We start from the raw sequence: 17,705 nt of genomic DNA on the forward strand, positions 1-17,705 counted from the left end.
TCTCATGTCATCCTCTGGTACATGATCTATACTCAAAGCTTTCCTCTTTTTAACCTTGTCTCTGAAGAGGGAGCAGGAAGAGACAGTATGGGCTCAGCTTAAGGATCGGAACAAGACTGGAGGCCACCACAAGTTCACCAGCCTGAGAGACCGCCTTGAGCCTCGCCCGGAGGCCCTCAGAAAAGCAAGGTCATGGGCCTTGTCCACCCAAGTTCTCAATAATAAGCAGAAAAATATGCAAACCAGTGAGTTCACACAGCAGTTCAGACATTCTTGGGGCATTACTGAGAATTATTTTGAAAGCATACAATCAGATTATTGAGGGGCTGGTTTGTTGGCGGGCCATAGCAAAGGCTCTGGGAAAATGGGAGTCTTTCCTAAACCCTGTGGTGGCCAGGGTCATGGGGAGATGCAAACAGGGCATCTGTGGCTCCTCTGTCCACTGCCTGGGTAGCTCAGGCTGTCTTGCTTGCTTGCTTAATGGCTGCCACTGAGACTGCAATCAGCACATCCCCTAATGTCACACACCCTGGATCCTGAAAACCTAGGGCTGCCTTCAGGGCCGGAGTGTTAAAATCCAGCAAAGAAAGAACAGCTGTTCTAAAAGGTGTGGGAGAAACAGGGGCTGAGACAGACACTAAATGGCACCAGGAGAGAATATGAGTTAGAAGGTTTTTGAAGGAAAAAAAAAAAAAAACCCAACACCTACATAAATAAAAGTTAATACTATTTCTATATAATAGCATGGCTTAGCGGCTCCACACACTGCAAGCACTGAGCCGTGGCTAAGCTGTTCCTTAAAAATAGAACCAATCCTACCATCTTTTCTCAGTGCTCCTAATCCATAATTCAGCCTTGTGGAAAGGCAAACTAGACTGCCATGTGGCAGGCAAATAGAGTCAGGCGTTTCTTCCTTGACCTTGGTTGCTTTCAGATAAGAAGTGAGAGACAAATCAAATATCATCCAATTAATATGCACTACCCTCCCGTTCTCGAGACAAGGTTGCTTTGTAGCCTCCAGACAGAATTAAATAGGTAGTGGTGTCCTGTTTTCCGGAAAGGAAATGGCAGTTCAGAGAGGTGGCCACTGGGCTGCTGATGGGTCCCCCCATGCCTCTGTTAGCTAGTGGCCTCCAGGAGTCTCCGCAGAAAGTTGTACCTAGGATTTTATTTTGAACTCAGAAACTTAACTAGTTACTGCAACAGTCTGCATGCTACTGTTCTTTCCCTGGCCCCCGCTGCGGGGCTGCTGCTTTGAGAATGCCTGGCCATAGGGTGTTTGGCTTCCCTCTCACCTGCTGTGCCTTCTCTTTCAAAGCCAGACAAAGGAGCCCTTGCCCCAGGACCAGGGTGATTGCAACCTGGCACAGGGGAGCACACCTCTGCACGTTCCATGTAGATGTTATCTTGTAAACCTTCCTCTGTCCCTGCAGGCATGTGGTCTGGCCTCTGTCCATCTAGAAGAAAAAGGAGTTGTCCTGTGTACCCTATGACTTGGGTCTTAGCCACTTTAACTGTTTTGCCAGGGTTGAAAAGGTCCTTTACATCCTTTAAAGGAAATAACTGGAGTTCAGGGGACAAAGGCTAGCTGTTGCTGCATGGATACAATCATTGCATGTTCCCGATTGTTATAAGAAGAGATGTTCTATCTGTCTGTCTGTCTGTCTATCTATCTATCTATCTATCTATCTATCTATCTATCTACACACACACACACACAGGGTAGATTATGTTCTGAAATGTCTGTCACTGATGGTGTTAACCCTCATTTTATTGGAAACCAAGACTCATAGCTGTGAAATCCCTCGATTCAGATACAGCAGTATCCAATGGAAGAGTATATTTTGTTCCCAGTCCTCACAGGCTGAAGGGACAATAAGAGGGCCCAAACAACAAGGTCTAATTGCAGCTTGCAGAATTCCCTCAGCTGCTGGAGGCACCGGCCTGAGGCAGAGGAGTGGCAAAGGGAAGGCAGCAGGGTCCCAGGCAGCACGTCTGACGTTAGGGAGGTCAGTCCAAACTCAGAGACATTTTCAGGACCCCGGTGCGGTGCAGAGGGAGTTGCAAACTGAAGATGAAAACAGCATGGTGGGCACCCATGTATTCCTAGCAAAGAAGACGGGGGTCAGAAGTTCAAGGTCACCCTCTGCTTTATAGGGAGTTTGAGAACAGTCTCAAGAAATAGAAGGGGAAAGAAAGAGAGGGGTGGGAAGGTACATGCTAGGTCATCAGGGAAGCAGGGGGCTGGGACAGAGCCCCAGCTGCCAAAACTGGCTGTTAACTGAGACTGTTCTGTTAAAAACCTGAGGCTAGGAACAGGCTTGTTGATCTGTGATGGTATGCTACTTTTCAATACAGTATTCAATACAGCATCTACATTTTAAGATTTGCCCTGTAAGTTTTGGACGAAAAAGAAATCCCTGGTGACCATCTCAGTAAAACAAAGCAGTTCAGGCACAGCCAAACCAATCCTTTAAAAAGCTGTTAATATGCTTTTATCAGATTTACATTCACTTCTGGGGTAATGCAAAGGCTGGGTAATAATAGGATTTCTATAAATTGGTTGTAATGGGTGGGGGGATAGCTATTGTTTCAGGTCAATTATGATCCAGCTCCATAATTTCAGCTAGTAAATCAACTGGCAAAGTCATTATTTGAGTTATCTGAATACTTGCCTTGTAGACCTAGGAGCCTGTGGCCCCAAGCAGAGCTGCTCTGTGGTAGCCATGGGCAGAAGAACTGACTAAATCCCAACTACTTCTGTGTCCTAACAGGGAAAAGTGGGTTGGAACGAGTATCAGCTTTGCTAATAAGCACCCAGGAAATAATCAGCCACCGTCCCTGAGGCTACATTTCTCATGCAATGCCCTTGTTCTGGGCATGTGACTAATTGCCAAGCTCTGATAAAGCAGTGTGTGTTCAACGTAAATTATACACTGGATGCCAGGCTGCCGCTGCAGCCTGATAGTGCTGAACAGGTATTTCCAGCTTTGCAAGGTCAAGCCTAGAGCTTAATGGTGCTTGTACAGGTCTAGAGCTGAGCCTCTGCTTCAACTTCGGGAACCTCTGTCCTCCAGCAAACCATAAAACTACAAACTGCCAGTGACTGTCTACTTACACGCATTCCTTTTAGGTAAGTGAATCAATAAATGTTTCAGAGACTCGCCCTGGTCCCGTCTTGTCTTTTTCCAAAGGACAGAAGCGTCCCCGGCAGCTCATCTTATCAGTCTTATGAGCAAGTTCCCCTTTAACTGTAGCCCGTTTGTACTGTTTCCTTTCCATGTCCTTCTCTCTTAGAACTTCAGAAGTCATGGAAATACCTTCATGATATCCTAGTAGTAAAACCTCCCATAAACTTGAAAACCAAGTTCATGCCTGGCAAGATGGCTCAGCTGACAAAGGTGCCAACTGCCAAGCCTTGTGACCTTTGTTCAATCCCTGGAACCTACAAACTGGAAGGAAAGAATCGAGAATCTCACAGGTTGTTCCCTGACCTCCACCCATACACCCATACAATGTGGCAAGTATGCCTACACACACACACACACACACACGCAAGGGGGGACACATGCACACACCCACAAAGTAATACAACATAATAAGTTAAACCCCAAATTCATACATAAAGTTTTCTCTACCATAAGATAAATTCTTTGGTTCCTTCTAACATGTATTTCCACTTAACTTTATCTGATAGAAGATGCTTGGCTCTCCTCTGCTTCCTCCTCGTTATTAATGAATTAATTGATAATTTTATATTTATTTTATGTGTATGAGTGTTTTACCTGTTTATATGTATGCACACCATGTGTGTGCCTAGTGCCACAGAGGTCAGGAGAAGTTACTGGGTCCCCTGGACCAGAGGGTTGTGAACCCCCATGCGGAGGAGTGCTTCGAATTGAACCCAAGTTCCCTGCAAGAGCAAATGATATTAACCACCGAGCCAACTCTATAGTCTCCCTTCCTGTCCTTATTAAGAGTGATGACTGTAGTATTATATGCAATCAGGAATTGTCTCTCATTCCAAAAGTCTGTGGGCAGGGTGGCTTCTGTCCCAGTGTGCCATCAAGATTCCTCAGAAGCCTTTAGTAGAGCCAGCCTCTTTTTACTGCAAGATGACTGCAATAGCTCCAAATACCCCATGCAATATCCTAATAACAAGTTTCCTCTTGTGAGTCGCGATATAGTACAAGAAAGCACTTTTGCCAAAGCTCTAGTAACTTACTGGCTGGGAATGGGCCCCAATCCAGGAAAGTAGCTGCCAAGGTTGGCTAGACCTATCACCCATTAGCTTCCTATGCCAGAATGTTAAGGGAAGTAATCCTAAGCACATACTCTAAACGAAAGGAGGACTCCATACCAAGGGAGGAGGGATGGTGATGGCTGGGAGGTAGGCAATCAGCCCTGTTTGCCATAAGTAAGCCAATAGAACACCAGATCAGTCTTAGTGTAGTCAAAAGTATAAACAATAAAATCGGTCAGAACTGACTGCCCACAAGGAGGCAGCTGTGAGGATTAATACATACATAGAGATGAATGACGTCCCTTGACCTATGGTGCTAGCTCTTATGTTGGGGAGAGGCCCACACAGGGTCCAAGTTTCAGGATGAAAGCTAACAGCAGGCCCGGCAGCATGCTCTGCAAACACAAAGGTGGAATTGCTAGCTCAACAGAAAGACCCTGATTCAGAAAAGACCCCAGGAGAGGCCAACTGGACTGCCCACGAATCCTAGGAAGGGGTGAGGTTAAGAGAACAAGGAACCATGTAGCACGTTCCTTGTGATTTTCAGATCGTTGTATGGGACCCTATGCTTCATCATCATGGCCCATCCGAAGTTAGTGAACTAGAAAGTTCTTTCAAGCCTTTAGGGTAGTGTGAATTTCAAGGGTCACTTTCCATGAGTTCATCTGTGCATGTTTTGTGTCTGGATAAAATCCATTTTATGATCAGCGAATTCCATATTTAAACAAGGAGGCCACTCATCTAGTAGGAAAATGTCTGCAGGAGAAAATGAATGCGGTCTGATTGTCATGATGTCATCGGCTCTGTAATGGGCTTGTTTTTTAAGTATTATGAGAAAACAGCAGTGATTTAGACAGAGGAAGAATCGGTGGGGGTTGAGAGATGCCATTTTTATTAGTTTGACTTTCGTGTGCCCAAGGCAGGATATCAAGAGTCGCATATGGGCATTGGCTGTCTAAATGAGAAGGAATCTTTTGTTTTGTTTTCAGTGTATTTGCTGTTTCTCTAAAAGTGTTCCTCACAGGAGATCCATAAAACGAGCTGTCTGGTCTCCTACATCTTTCTGATTTCACTTTTTTCACCCAATGTATAGGTATCCTTCCTTTTCCATGAGGGAACCTGGGGGGGGGGGGTACCTGAAACTCCGTATCTACTCTGCTTTTCTGTGCTATGATAACATTTAGTTTATAAATTGGGCACAGGAAGAAATGAGTAATAGTTTACTGTAGCTCTTGGCAACCTCAGCACATGAGTTCTTCCTTATTGAGAACATTCACCTCTTAACTTAAAGGACCACTTCACAGCTTCTCCATGGCGTAGCCATACCATCAGCATCCCTAACTACACTTCGGAGGCAATCACTGAATAAAACAAGGGTTACTTCAACAAAAGCCTTCACTATGGCAACAGTAACTCTGATAACAAAGAAAACCACTATCTTAAAGAGCTCCCAAAGGCTGTGCCTGGGGCTTGGTCTCAATCCTGCAGTGTTCAGAGGTGAAGCCAGCTGGGAAGTGGTTGGATAATGAGGACTCTGACCTTTATTTACAGGCGAATAGCTTGGTGAGCTACTAAGAGCTGTTGGGAACTGCAAGATGGAACTTAGTTGAAGAATAAGTAACGGGGTGTGCTGGTCAACAGAGTTGCTAGACCTCTCATTTCCCTTCCCCTCCTGAGTCTTTAAAATCTCAAGACGAAGGACACAAAGCTAAGGGCAGGGCAGAGCAAATGCTACCTGTGCGTACACATATAGAGATACACGTAAGTAATCGTGCCTTCTAGAAAACCCCCAGAAGCCATTGCAGTAGTTAATGATGCTTACCTTTGAAACAAAGGATCAAGGATCAAGTATAGAAGACTTGCATTGTATACTTAACAACTCTTTGGAGTTTGATTCTATGTAAGACATGCTTATTTTAAAACACGGCTTTTAAAAGCCTACGTTACTTCTTTGTGGTTTGGTGTGGAAAACTATTACCTGCATTATCAGAAGAGAAGGAGCTGGCACAGAGTACAGAGAATGTGATAACAGTCATTACGCTAATGACTTGGAGAAGTGGGGAGCGGGCTCAGTGCAGAAAAGTGTCTGTCACCAAGGCTGAGGGTCCGAGTTCTACACTTTAGAGGTACACTGGGCCATGCACCACACACACACACACGCAAATTAATATAATATACTATAATTTTTTTAAGGCCTCAAAAGGAACTTAGCTGACCTAACAATGCGGCCATTCTCTAGACAGATGTGAAATGTTAAAATGGTGGAAACTTTCACTTTCTCTGTATTGCTGGGAAAACAAAAACAACAAAAAAACAACATTTTTTTTTCAAACTGGAAAGAAAAGTGGGAGGAAAGAAAAAAAAAAAAAAAAAAAAAAAAAAAAAAAAAAAAAAAAAAAAAAACCCCGTCCAGTCTTCCTAGTCCCTCGTGCACGAATCCCTCTGTCTAGTCTATGCAAAAACAAGAGTTTGGCTTCAGTCGATCACCTGGTTCTTCTAAACTCCCCTTCTTCTTTCCCTTTTACATCCCACCTGCACTGAAGCCTTTGTAATCACACAAAGGGTGAGGAAGCTCACCTCAGATCCAACTTATCTATCCTACTCTTACCCAACTAGAAAAACTGGAAATAAAAATCCAAAACAGAATGTTCAAACAAGACTTTCAAAACTAGCCTAACCTGTAAATGAAATCACATTTTACTACACCTGGCGTTTGTGCTAAGAGCTGGCAGCCAGCTAACCTAGAAGGAGACCTGGCCGGATGGATGCCCGGCTTCCCAGAGACCACTTGTGGGGTTTCCCTGCTCTTTGATCCTCCTTGTTTTTCTCATCTGCTCATCCTGTCTGTTGCCCTCACCGGGGAGTCTACAAGCTGTGGGACTGGCCTGCTATGGAAATGGGTGATGATTAACCAATCTGGAAGCCCTGGAGGGGAAGGCTTGGATCATGAATATCGCCTAGAAAATGAGAACCCCAGATGTTCATTAACCCTCATATGCTCTGATAGTATTTGGAAAATGCTATGACAACCCAACCTAACAACTGTTCTTTTTAACTCAGGATTTTCAAAAACACTTAAATATCACTTTAAGTCTTACATGTGACTATACAATAATGGGTGTGAATGACTCTTGGGCAAGCAATGTTATCTATGTTGACATGTTTTCCACTACCTCCCCCAACTTCCATCAGTATATAAGGGAAAGGGGCTGTACCCCAATGCGTACAGTGTTTGCCCAGCACACATAAGGCCCACTCCCTAGGTCCAACCCCTAACACCACAACAAGGGAGGTGGGGTAAAGTTTTGTTTCAGGTGAGAGACAGTATTACATAAGAAAGCAAAAGGCAGCTTGGATGTGTCCCAGTGCCAAATGAGGCTGTTGGTAAGGAAAAACAAACAAACAAACAAACAAACAAACACCACCTCAGTTTAAAGTACAAATCGCATTTCTGCTTGGTTCAGAGAAACAGAAAGAGATTTGAGCCTGGATGTGGAAATGAAGTACAAAAGCAGAAGTTTTGAAAGGCCAGCTACTCTGTCCGACTGAGTGGTTCTCCTTCACCATTTGTTTGAATGTCAGCACCCGTGTGGTTACAGAGCAGCCTACACACCTGCAGAGTCACAAAACAGGGAGGAGAAGATGTCTTCTTTCTCCGTACACTGAAAAAATTTTAAGGTAGGCTGCTGTTTCTAGCTGAACTGTGTCTCCCAGAACGATACAGTAAAATTTAAGTCCCATACCTCAAACAGAATTTTATTTGACAATTAGGCCTTTACAGATGATATAAAGAAGTTGAAAAGAAGGTATTTAGGGTGGTTCTTGATTCAGCCTGCCTGGTGAATTTAGGATAGGGGAGCCCTGGACCTCCAGACAGGGAAGTCATTGGGAGGAGGCCCTGTAGACGTGAAAACTGGATCCCTGCATCTCTAAGGCAAGCAGGAGCTGGGGAGGTTAAAAACAGGTCTTCCTGCAGCCTTTGGCTGGGGGGGGGGGGCACAGCCTGAAGCACCTCCCCTGTGGAACAACGCTCTTGTTTTATTAAATAAGCATGCACCCAGTCTGTGATACTTTGTTATGGACACTCTAGGACATCAATGCCCTGAAGTCTAGCAATGGTCAGGAAATATAATCAGACTAAATTTGTTTATTGTAGTGTGTAACCTTTACATGACAAAATAATAGGAACACGTGGCTTTTTAGTTGTGACAGATTTTGTTCCTTTGGTTTTTTCCTTTCCTCTTTTCCTCCTTCTCTCCCTCCTTCCCTCCCTCCCTCTTTCTTTCCTTTTCTTTTTCTGAGAACACAGGACCTGTTAGGAGCTGCCTTCCTATAGAAAGTGGAGAGTCAGTTAAATACTTCAGTCTTGGCAAGGCACAAGCCATGCTGGACCCCTTTAAAATTAGACACTAGGTTGTGCCAGAGATAAACACAGTGCCCTGTACCCACAGCGCTCCAGTTCTAACCAGCTGGTGACAAAGTCAGTGACTCAACAGGGCTGGGGAGTCCTGAGCCAGGGAGCCAGGACTGAGTTAGGACTCAAAGGCCTCAACAACAAACAGAACTGGTAAAACCCAAGCTGGGCCATCTAGCCATGGTTTTTTTTGTTGTTGCTTTTTTTTTGGGGGGGGGGGCAGGGCAGGAAATAGAAACCTAATCTGCAGATGTTGTGAAGGAGGACCAAGAAGTACCCCCACCCTCATAATAATGATCCTAGCTGAGAGGCTAGAAGCTGGCCTGGAAGTCCCTGTGCCCGGAAGAACTTCCTACTGCCAGGTGGGGAGGGGAACTGGGGTAGGGGCGGGGCTGGAGGGAGGGCTGGGGGAGCGGAGGGAGGGGACAGGGGAGGTTGAGGGGGTTGCGGGGGAGGCTGGTGCGGGTGCACCGCTCTGGCAGCCCCGACCTTGATTTGTGCTGAAAGAGACAAAGGCCTGGGGCCTGGGCTTTTGTTGTCATTCTTTTAGTCCTGAGACCCAGCTCTGCCCCCTTTTGTCTAAGGAGTAGCCCAGGCCAGGCAGAAGGGAGGGGAACTGACATCATGGAGGGCGCTCGAAAACTGTTGCAAACTTGGGGTGATTCCGCCCCTCCCCCCTTTTTTGGTTTGTGTTTGTTTCTTTAATCTCATCCCTCAGAGTCTTCTTTTGTCAAAATACGCGCATGCGAAGAAGACCTCCTATTTATTATTGTTTTGAAGAGTTTGAACAGCTAAGGTGTTTTCCCTGAGACTCGGTTTCAAAATCAACAAACGGCCACCTGGCCTGAGAAAAAAGGGAGAAATGGGGTCAGCTCTGTCATCAGTCTTGGGCAGTAACGTGCCAAGTGGCAGGGAGAGCTCCCCAGTTCCCTGCTGCCCCCCAGTACTGTTTCAGAAGCTGTCCAACCCGTAATCCTCACCCCCCCCCGCCCTCCCCCAGGTGTGGGGAGGGACAGGCAGAAAGGTCACAGTGTTCGGTGTCTCACTGTGACTGAGAAGGTTTGTTCACTGGCTTTTAAAAATTTAGAATGGTGCCTCCCCCTACTCCCAAGGGTGAGAGGGAAGCCAAGTGTCTACATTGTTAACTGTCACAGAGTTTTCCCTCTCGGGTACAATCGGAGTGGCAGAGAGGTGGGTCTAAAAAGCCCGGGGTATTTATAAACATCTCTGGAAAGTCGTTTTCAAACCAACACTGCCAAGGGCGAGGCCTAGGTGAGAGCCAAGCCATAGGGAGTGGGAAGTTTATTGAGAGGTGCCCCGCACCCTTCCACCCTGAATAGTAGTGGGGTGATGCAGGGTTAAGCAGGGGTGCGGGCTGCGAGGGGGGTAGAGGGGAGAAGCAGCAGGCCACACTTCCCTCCAGGCTGAGAGTCAAGCTGGAGGAAGCTGACCTAGAGGCTCCATGCTTTAATACTGCCTGTTTTTAAAAGATTTGTCTGACAAGTGCTGACTGGGTGACTTTTAAAGAACAGCCTTTATTTCCTCCTTCATCCTTCCTTGCTGGGATGGGAGGGTTAGCGGCTGCAGGCCGAGGGCATGGAGAAGTCACTGGCATAAGGGAGCACCCCTTCAGGCCCACATTGTCACTTCCATCCTTCCAGCCTGTTCTCTCTATTGCAGTCTTCCCCGAGTGTTTCTTCAGCAGGCTTGGGGATAGGATGTTTGGTCAAAGGGCATCGAGATGGGAACAGGAGGAGAGGAAATAAGGGGCCAGCGATAAAGACATACGAGAGCCAAGGAGGAGGGCATAAATAGAAACCGGGATGATGAATAACACCAGGTATGTAGCAGACAGGGAGAGACACGAAAAAGGAGCGAGACAGAGAGGTTGTCTTACAGAAAGAAACAATTCAAAAATAGGAAAATGTGAGAAACCCCAAAACAAACAAACCCGAGCCTGAACAGGAAAGCAAAGAACCAACTGGAAGTAAGAAACAGAACGCTAAACAGGAAGGAGTCTGAATGAGAAATGCCTGCGAGGAAAAGAGGAACAGAGGGCCCTTTGTGGCCAGTTTGTAGATTAGAGAAAAAAAAGGACAGAACAGAAGAGAGAAGCCAAGAGTGTTTATTCCTTGCACTTGGACAACAACAACGAAAAAAAATATCATTTTTTAATCGTGGAAGAAGCACCTCAGAGAGCTCCAAGCCTTTCATACTTTCAGCCTGTCTGTCCCTCCTTTTCCATCCCTTAGGACTTTCTAAAAGCATAAGGAAACTCACAACCAGGAAAACCAGATCTCCGTCTCCATTGCTTTTATACAAGGTTTATTTTGTGGAAGTCCTTCCATCCTTAGGGTTCAGCCTGGGTGGTTACCTGTCCCTGACAGCCGATAATGTCAGGCTTCATATTCCCTAGAAACCCCAGAGATACCCCTTTGAGCTGTGTATTGCTCCTTTAAAAATATGGATGAGAAAAGAAAATAATTATGTGACTCATACTTCAGAAGCTTGCCTTACCATTAATAAGTTAGAGGTCGCCTTGTAAGTTTAAATAATTTAACGAATAAGTAATAAAAAAATGTAAGTAAAGCATAAATGGGTAAATACCACACACACACCCAGGAGAAGCTGAGATTAGTTATCTTATTACTGCAAATTGCTGTAACTGAACATTATGATAAATTACCAAAAAGAGATGCCTCTCTTCCCCTTTCTGTAATTTTAAGTTATCAATATTATTCACACATGGGTATGTCTCTCTTATATGCCTCTCTTGCCCTGTCTCTCTAATGAGGAAATAAACAGAGAAACGCAGCAGATAAATTCACCAACCATGGCTGAAGCAAATGAAAAAAGATATCAGAAACAAATAACATTATCAGCTTTTAGCTCCATAATAAGCTCTTATTTATTTAGACCCTATTAATTTGGAATTTATAATAACTTGATTGGGATCTGGGCAGAAATTTTCCTTCATTTAGCAAACGCTGTCTGGCTAAAGAAGACGGGAGAGTAAAGTAAATGAGATTATAACGGGAATGCTTGAAATACATCTTGGAGCACTTCAGGCAACCCCTTATATATGAATAATTAATATAAAAATACATATTATTCTTATCCAGTAATTATCTGGTAATTCAGCAGGAATTTGTTAGGTCACCCTGCAGAGTAAGGAAGTGTGGGCTTGCCATGAAATAGCTCCATGGCCGTCAGCGAGGCACTTACCTTTTATCAGCCCTTATTTTTCTTACCTGTAGAAGTAGATTGATAATATCAGGTCTGCTAAAGCAGAATTGTAACAAGGGTTTGTAACAAGCAGAAAATGAAAGAGTGGGTGGAAAGCCATTTTGAAATCTACATATAAGGTAGAAAAAAATATCTATGAACCTAAATTCCATACTTTCAAGGCAGTTATGGTGGTAGGGCTACTAACTCTAGCACTTGGGAGACTAGAGCAAGGTGATGCAGGCCAAAATCAATGTCTTATTTCAACAATAATGACACAGAAATGAAATTTCATACTTTTCTACTAATTAACATTACCTTTCTTCTAATAGTCTGTGATTTACACAACTTCAGTGAAAGAAAATACCCTCACAAATGTGTGTGCCTGTGTGTGTGTGTGTGTGTATGTGTGTATGTCCCAACAGACTCTTGAAGTCATTATTCGTGTTCTAAGATCATGAAATATGTTTAAGATGGTACAACTGAGAAAAGTTATTGTGTATAAATGAAAGAGACTCCAATGCTGGTGCCCAAGACATGAGCCTCCACACAGATGGTTAATTATCAATGAGACCATTTCATTATTCTTTTAAGAAAAGGAAAATTGTGACTTTCAAAAGATTTTTTAAATATAAAGACTAAAAGAGAAAATGCACATGGTATAGTGCCTAGCACAGGATGGGTATTACAGAAGAGATGCCAGCACACAGAGTGGTACCGTTGGAGTGATGGTTATCAACAAGGAAGGATCATTTGTTTTGAAATGATGAATGCATTAGAGAAATAGCAAGGCTTCTCACTTCAAGTCCATGCCCCCTATTACAGCTTGGCTCTCAAAATGTAAAGCCAAAGGGAGAGCATTTATGCCACACACACACCAACCTATGCTCCTGTGGATGAAATGTATGTTGCAAAGTGTTACAATAGCATTCATCTATTCAAAGACACCTGCTTTTCGTGTTCGAATGCTCTGGAAATCAGAAGGAGCTTAATTGTTATAAATGTGCTGATCAGGCAGAGCAGGGCTTAGGAGGAACTGGCATTTGCTACAGTGGGTGAATTAAGCCAAAGTTTTCAGAATAAAGGATCTTCAAGGGCCAGGGAGAGAGTCCCGAATGAATTCTGCCACCTAAGCATGAGGACTGTAGTTCAGATTCCCAGCACGCACATTAAAGGTGGGCTCAACAGCACAGCTCTATAATCCCAGCACTGGGGAGACAGAGACAGGGGGACAGCAACTGAGAAACAGGTTGAACCTATAGCAGCTACATTCATGATTGTTCTCTCTCTCTCTCTCTCTCTCTCTCTCTCTCTCTCTCTCTCTCTCTCTCTCTCTCTTTCTCTAACACACACACACCCCACTCCTCAAAATCTTGGTGTTTGTGCTTCACTGGGATGCAAAACATTTGTCAAACTCTTTCTGGAAGAAAGGAAGGAAGGGAGGGAGGAGGGAGGAAAAGAGGGAGAGAGATAGGGAAAAGAGAGGAGGGGAGGAAAAGAGAGGGAGAGAGAGGGAGGGAGAGGGGAGAGTTTTAGGCCAATGAGATAGTTCTGTGAGCCAAGGCATTTGCTGTCCAGGCCTAATGACTGGAGTTTGTTCCCTAGAAGGTAATGGTAAAAAGACAGAACTAACTGCTCAAAGCTGTCCTCTGACCTCCATGCATGCATGTGCCCCTCACACACTGTACACATGTTCTCACGCATGTATACACACACATACACAGTACACACACACATTATACACATACTGTGTATACTCATTATGCACATACTGTTGAGTCTCCAAGCACACACTGTGTATACTCATTGCACACAATGTGTATACAAGTATTGTATGCACATACTGTCACATGTATGCTGTCATATGCATGTTGGACACACACATTGTGCACATATATTGTGTACACATGAGCATACTCATTTTACACACACTGCGTACATGCACACTGTACCCACACACACACACACAAAGGGATAATAAAACTTTACAATAGGTAATTGATTGGGGGGGAGGGGTTAAGATTTTAAATGAGGAGTGCTGGAGATGCCAACCACACAGAGGCTGTTACAGAAGTGCCATTCTGCTTGGGAACACTGCAGTGCCTAGTGAGGCCCAGGACTCCTCTGAGTGTGCCCAGATAGTGAATAACAGCACAAGTGATTTGCATACTGTTTGTTGGCAAAAGCTGTGTACCCTTAGTGTGCCTTTTTATTCTGTGAGTAAAGCCATCTTTTAATTAGATAAATGAGCCTCCTTCGCTTTGAGTGACAGGCTCATCAAAGTGTCTTGCTCTTCAAATTACTTAGAAGCAGAGTTAAATATAATTAAATGTATACTTCAGATGTCTGTACTTGATGATAATATGTTCCATTTTAACAAAGCCCTTAAAAATTAGAAATTTGTTTTATCTGGGAATTGAGCTTAAAGAACTGAAGATTTGTCAACACATAACCACTTATAGATTTCACACCACTGACTGTAAACAGTGACAGAAAGACCTTTTTGACATATCCTGGGCACTGTACACGTGGTGTTTTATGATAATAAGAGCAATTTTTAAGCACTCATGTATGCTACTTATCTGCTAGGGATACTCCAAGCAGCTCCTTTAATTTTAAAAGACTAAATCTGGCATCATTATCCCCTGACCCTACAATGTTCTCTTATTATTATTTACAAGTGTGGAAGCACAGATATGACACATATAAATGAGTTACTAGCAGGAAATCATACATCTGAGAAGGCACCGGGGGAAAACTGGAGTCCAGGCAGTTTAACCCCTTGCACAGCGCATCCTCACGGACCTCTTGGAAAGCATGCACTTGGGTTGCATTTTCCTTACTTCAGAGGTGAACACTGAGACTCAGAAGGACCAAGTAATCTGATCGTGTCACTCAGTTTGTAAGTGGCAGAGCCAGGACTCCTAATGGAGCCTCTCTCCAAAAAAAGCCAAATGCCTTTTTCCCTTAAGGCATGACTTCAGTAGGACCACATAGCAACAAAACTTGAAGTACAAGGAACACAAATAGGGACAACTGGGAGAGCACCGGGGAACTGTGGGACAAGGCAAGCGCTAGAGGACTGCCAAGTCAGTGACTTTTGACCCATGCCACCGTGAAATGGGAATTTTCTACAAAAAATCCTGGAGTCACTTTTTTTTGTTTGTTTGTTTGTGGCTATAATTGTGAGTGCAGCTCCCAGAGAAGTTTAATGTACATCAGCTGAGACGTTATGATATAAATTCTCTGTAACTCAGATGTTCATTCTGTTTTCTTCTCCTTTCATTTCTGACTGGCCACAACACACACCTCCCCTCCCTGAAGAATGGAACACACAACAGCAACAGCAGCAGCAGCAACTACTGCTGCTGCTACTATTACTACTGCTAACACACACACACACACACACACACACACACACACACACACACACACACACACACACACACTTACAGGAAGCATATGCCTCAACACAAAATATTACACGCCATCACTCTTGGGTGGTGGGTGATAGAGTTGTACATCTCATCCATGCTTGAATGGCTAGGTCTATTTTTTCCTCTGTGTCTTGTTATTTAAAAATTAGTATGATTCATTCTTCCTGGATTCCAACTACGCAAATCGTATACATAATGTATATATACACATAGGCTACTTTCAACAGTCACTAACTTGAGGCCATTTCAATTGGCTATTTTTCTTTATTAGGAGGTAAAAATTATGTCTGGGGTCAGTTCTGCTGTTTGTGAAAGAGGCTCTTATGTTCCACTGCCTCCTGACACAGCTGCCATATTGACTGCTGACATAGGAACTGGAGGGTGGAGCACATTGGGTCAAGACCACGTGGTACCCTCTCCTGTGCATGTGCACTTCTCCTAGAACACTCTCATCCACTCGTTTAGCTAGCCTTAGCTATGGTGTCCACACCTGAGTCCAGACTTCCTAGCTAATTAACCATGTACCAACCATCTATTTTATGTGTACCTCAACCTCAGCATGCTCCAACCCTGTCAACCCCGCCTCGAGCCATGTTCTCTCTTTCAGCAGATGGCTCCATCATCCACCAAGATCACCAAAACAGACCTGGGAGTCATCCTCTTATTCTCTCCAGCCTTGTGTGCTCCCAGCTGACCTTCTGCTCGACATGTGAGTCTATTCCCCTGGCTTCTTTCCTAGCTCCAGCCACCAATTTCTCTATTCCTTTTCTAACTTTACGCCATTGCCCTGTGCTTCCAGGCTTTCTCCTTGATCTGTTCTATACATGCCTCCTTTGATCAAGTTGTCAGGATAAATCCCAAATATCTTAATGTGGTTATGAAATCTTGCATTTGCTGTATTCCAAGATTCAGGCTCAACCCTTTGCATTTTTAACACCTTATGTTCTTTCACTGTCTGCAGCGTTTCTTCTCATCTGCATGACTTCTACCCATCCTTCAAGTCACAGCCTAAACTTGCGTTCTCCAGCACCCCTGGTGAGATCCATACCTTCCCTCACACGCGCCACCTGCAACTGGATGTTCTTCTCACAGCCTAGAGAACCTGTACTTTATCCCAACAGTCATTGTCCTGTAATGGGCTGCTTCTTCAGTTCTGACTCCTCCCCAAGTCTGAAATTTCAGACAAAGCTTACACCCTCCTAGAATAGTACATGCCTCCACCATGGTCCCGGGCACGTGGTAAACACCAAGAAATCACTGCATGGTTGGTGCACTGCCAACTCCGACTTTCCCATCAGTGCCTTTGTGGGATCATTTGGGGAAAGCTTCTGCCAAGGCGACTTCTGCTTTTGTCAAAGGATTGCAGCCCTAAGATAACTTGTTAGAGTTCCCCTTGTGTGTTTGATACATTTTAAAATGAAAAGAATGTTGCAATGGTTCATACCTTTATCTTTTCATTGTTATTTATTTATCTTCTTTTAGGGACAGGCTGGCCTTGAACTCCTGTACCCAAGTGATACTCCTACCAGAGCCTCCAAGTAGCTAATATTGTAGTTACTATCCAGCTAATGGTGTCTAGGGGTTTTGTGCTAGAGGTAAAACTCTAGGTCTTACCCATGCTAAGAACTGAGTTAAACTCCCATCCTTGTCTCTCTTTCTCTAAGACGGTGTGTGTCTTTATTCATGATAGTGTGTCAGGGAATAGTTCTACCAAATTGGACTTTGAGACCCCCGTAGTTTGAATTGGTAATGTGGTTTTTTTTTTCATTCATTCTTTCTTTTAATTAATTAATTAATTAGTTAATTGATTAATGTCTGTTCGTGTAAAGGTGTTTCATATGCATGTATGTGTGTGCACCATGTACATGCCTGGTGAGGTGAGGGGAAGAAGTTGAATCCCCTGGAACTGGAGTTAAAGACAGTTGTGAGTGTGGTTGCTAGGAATTGAACCCAGGTCCTCTGGAAGAGCAGCTAGTGTTCTTAACCGCTGAGCCATCTCCAGCCCTTGTTCTTTTCTTTATTTTTTTCTTTTATTGTTTGTATTTTTGACATGTAGCATTTATTTCCATGGTCCTGTGGGTATGTACACATTCTTGGGCAGATGCTTGTGCGTGGATGCATATGGAGTCCCGAAGTCAAAGGAGTCAGGTGTGGTCCTCCCCAGGTGTGGTCCTCCCCAGGTGTGCTCCTCCCCAGGTGTGCTCCACATTATTATTATCATCATCATTATTATAAATAAAAAAATCTTACAGATTCAGTGAGACTGGCTGGCCAGTGAGCTCCAGGAATCCATTTGCCTCTACCTCTCCAGCAATGGGGATTTACAGACATACACTACTGGATCTGTTTGTCTGTCTGTCTGTTTGTTTGTTGTGAATTCAGGAGA

General features: G+C 44.2%; 1 long non-coding RNA gene across 1 annotated transcript; it reads left to right on the forward strand.

The window, feature by feature from the left end:
- The first annotated feature begins 8,723 nt into the window (after window positions 1-8,723).
- On the forward strand, window positions 8,724-16,758 carry LOC117723994 (uncharacterized). Its single transcript, XR_004608749.2, has 3 exons — window positions 8,724-9,019; window positions 15,930-16,028; window positions 16,281-16,758. It is a non-coding gene; the product is annotated as an uncharacterized LOC117723994 (long non-coding RNA).
- Window positions 16,759-17,705: the final 947 nt, after the last annotated feature.

The sequence above is a fragment of the Arvicanthis niloticus genome, chromosome 19, assembly GCF_011762505.2.
Source record: "Arvicanthis niloticus isolate mArvNil1 chromosome 19, mArvNil1.pat.X, whole genome shotgun sequence".
NCBI lineage: Eukaryota > Metazoa > Chordata > Mammalia > Rodentia > Muridae > Arvicanthis > Arvicanthis niloticus.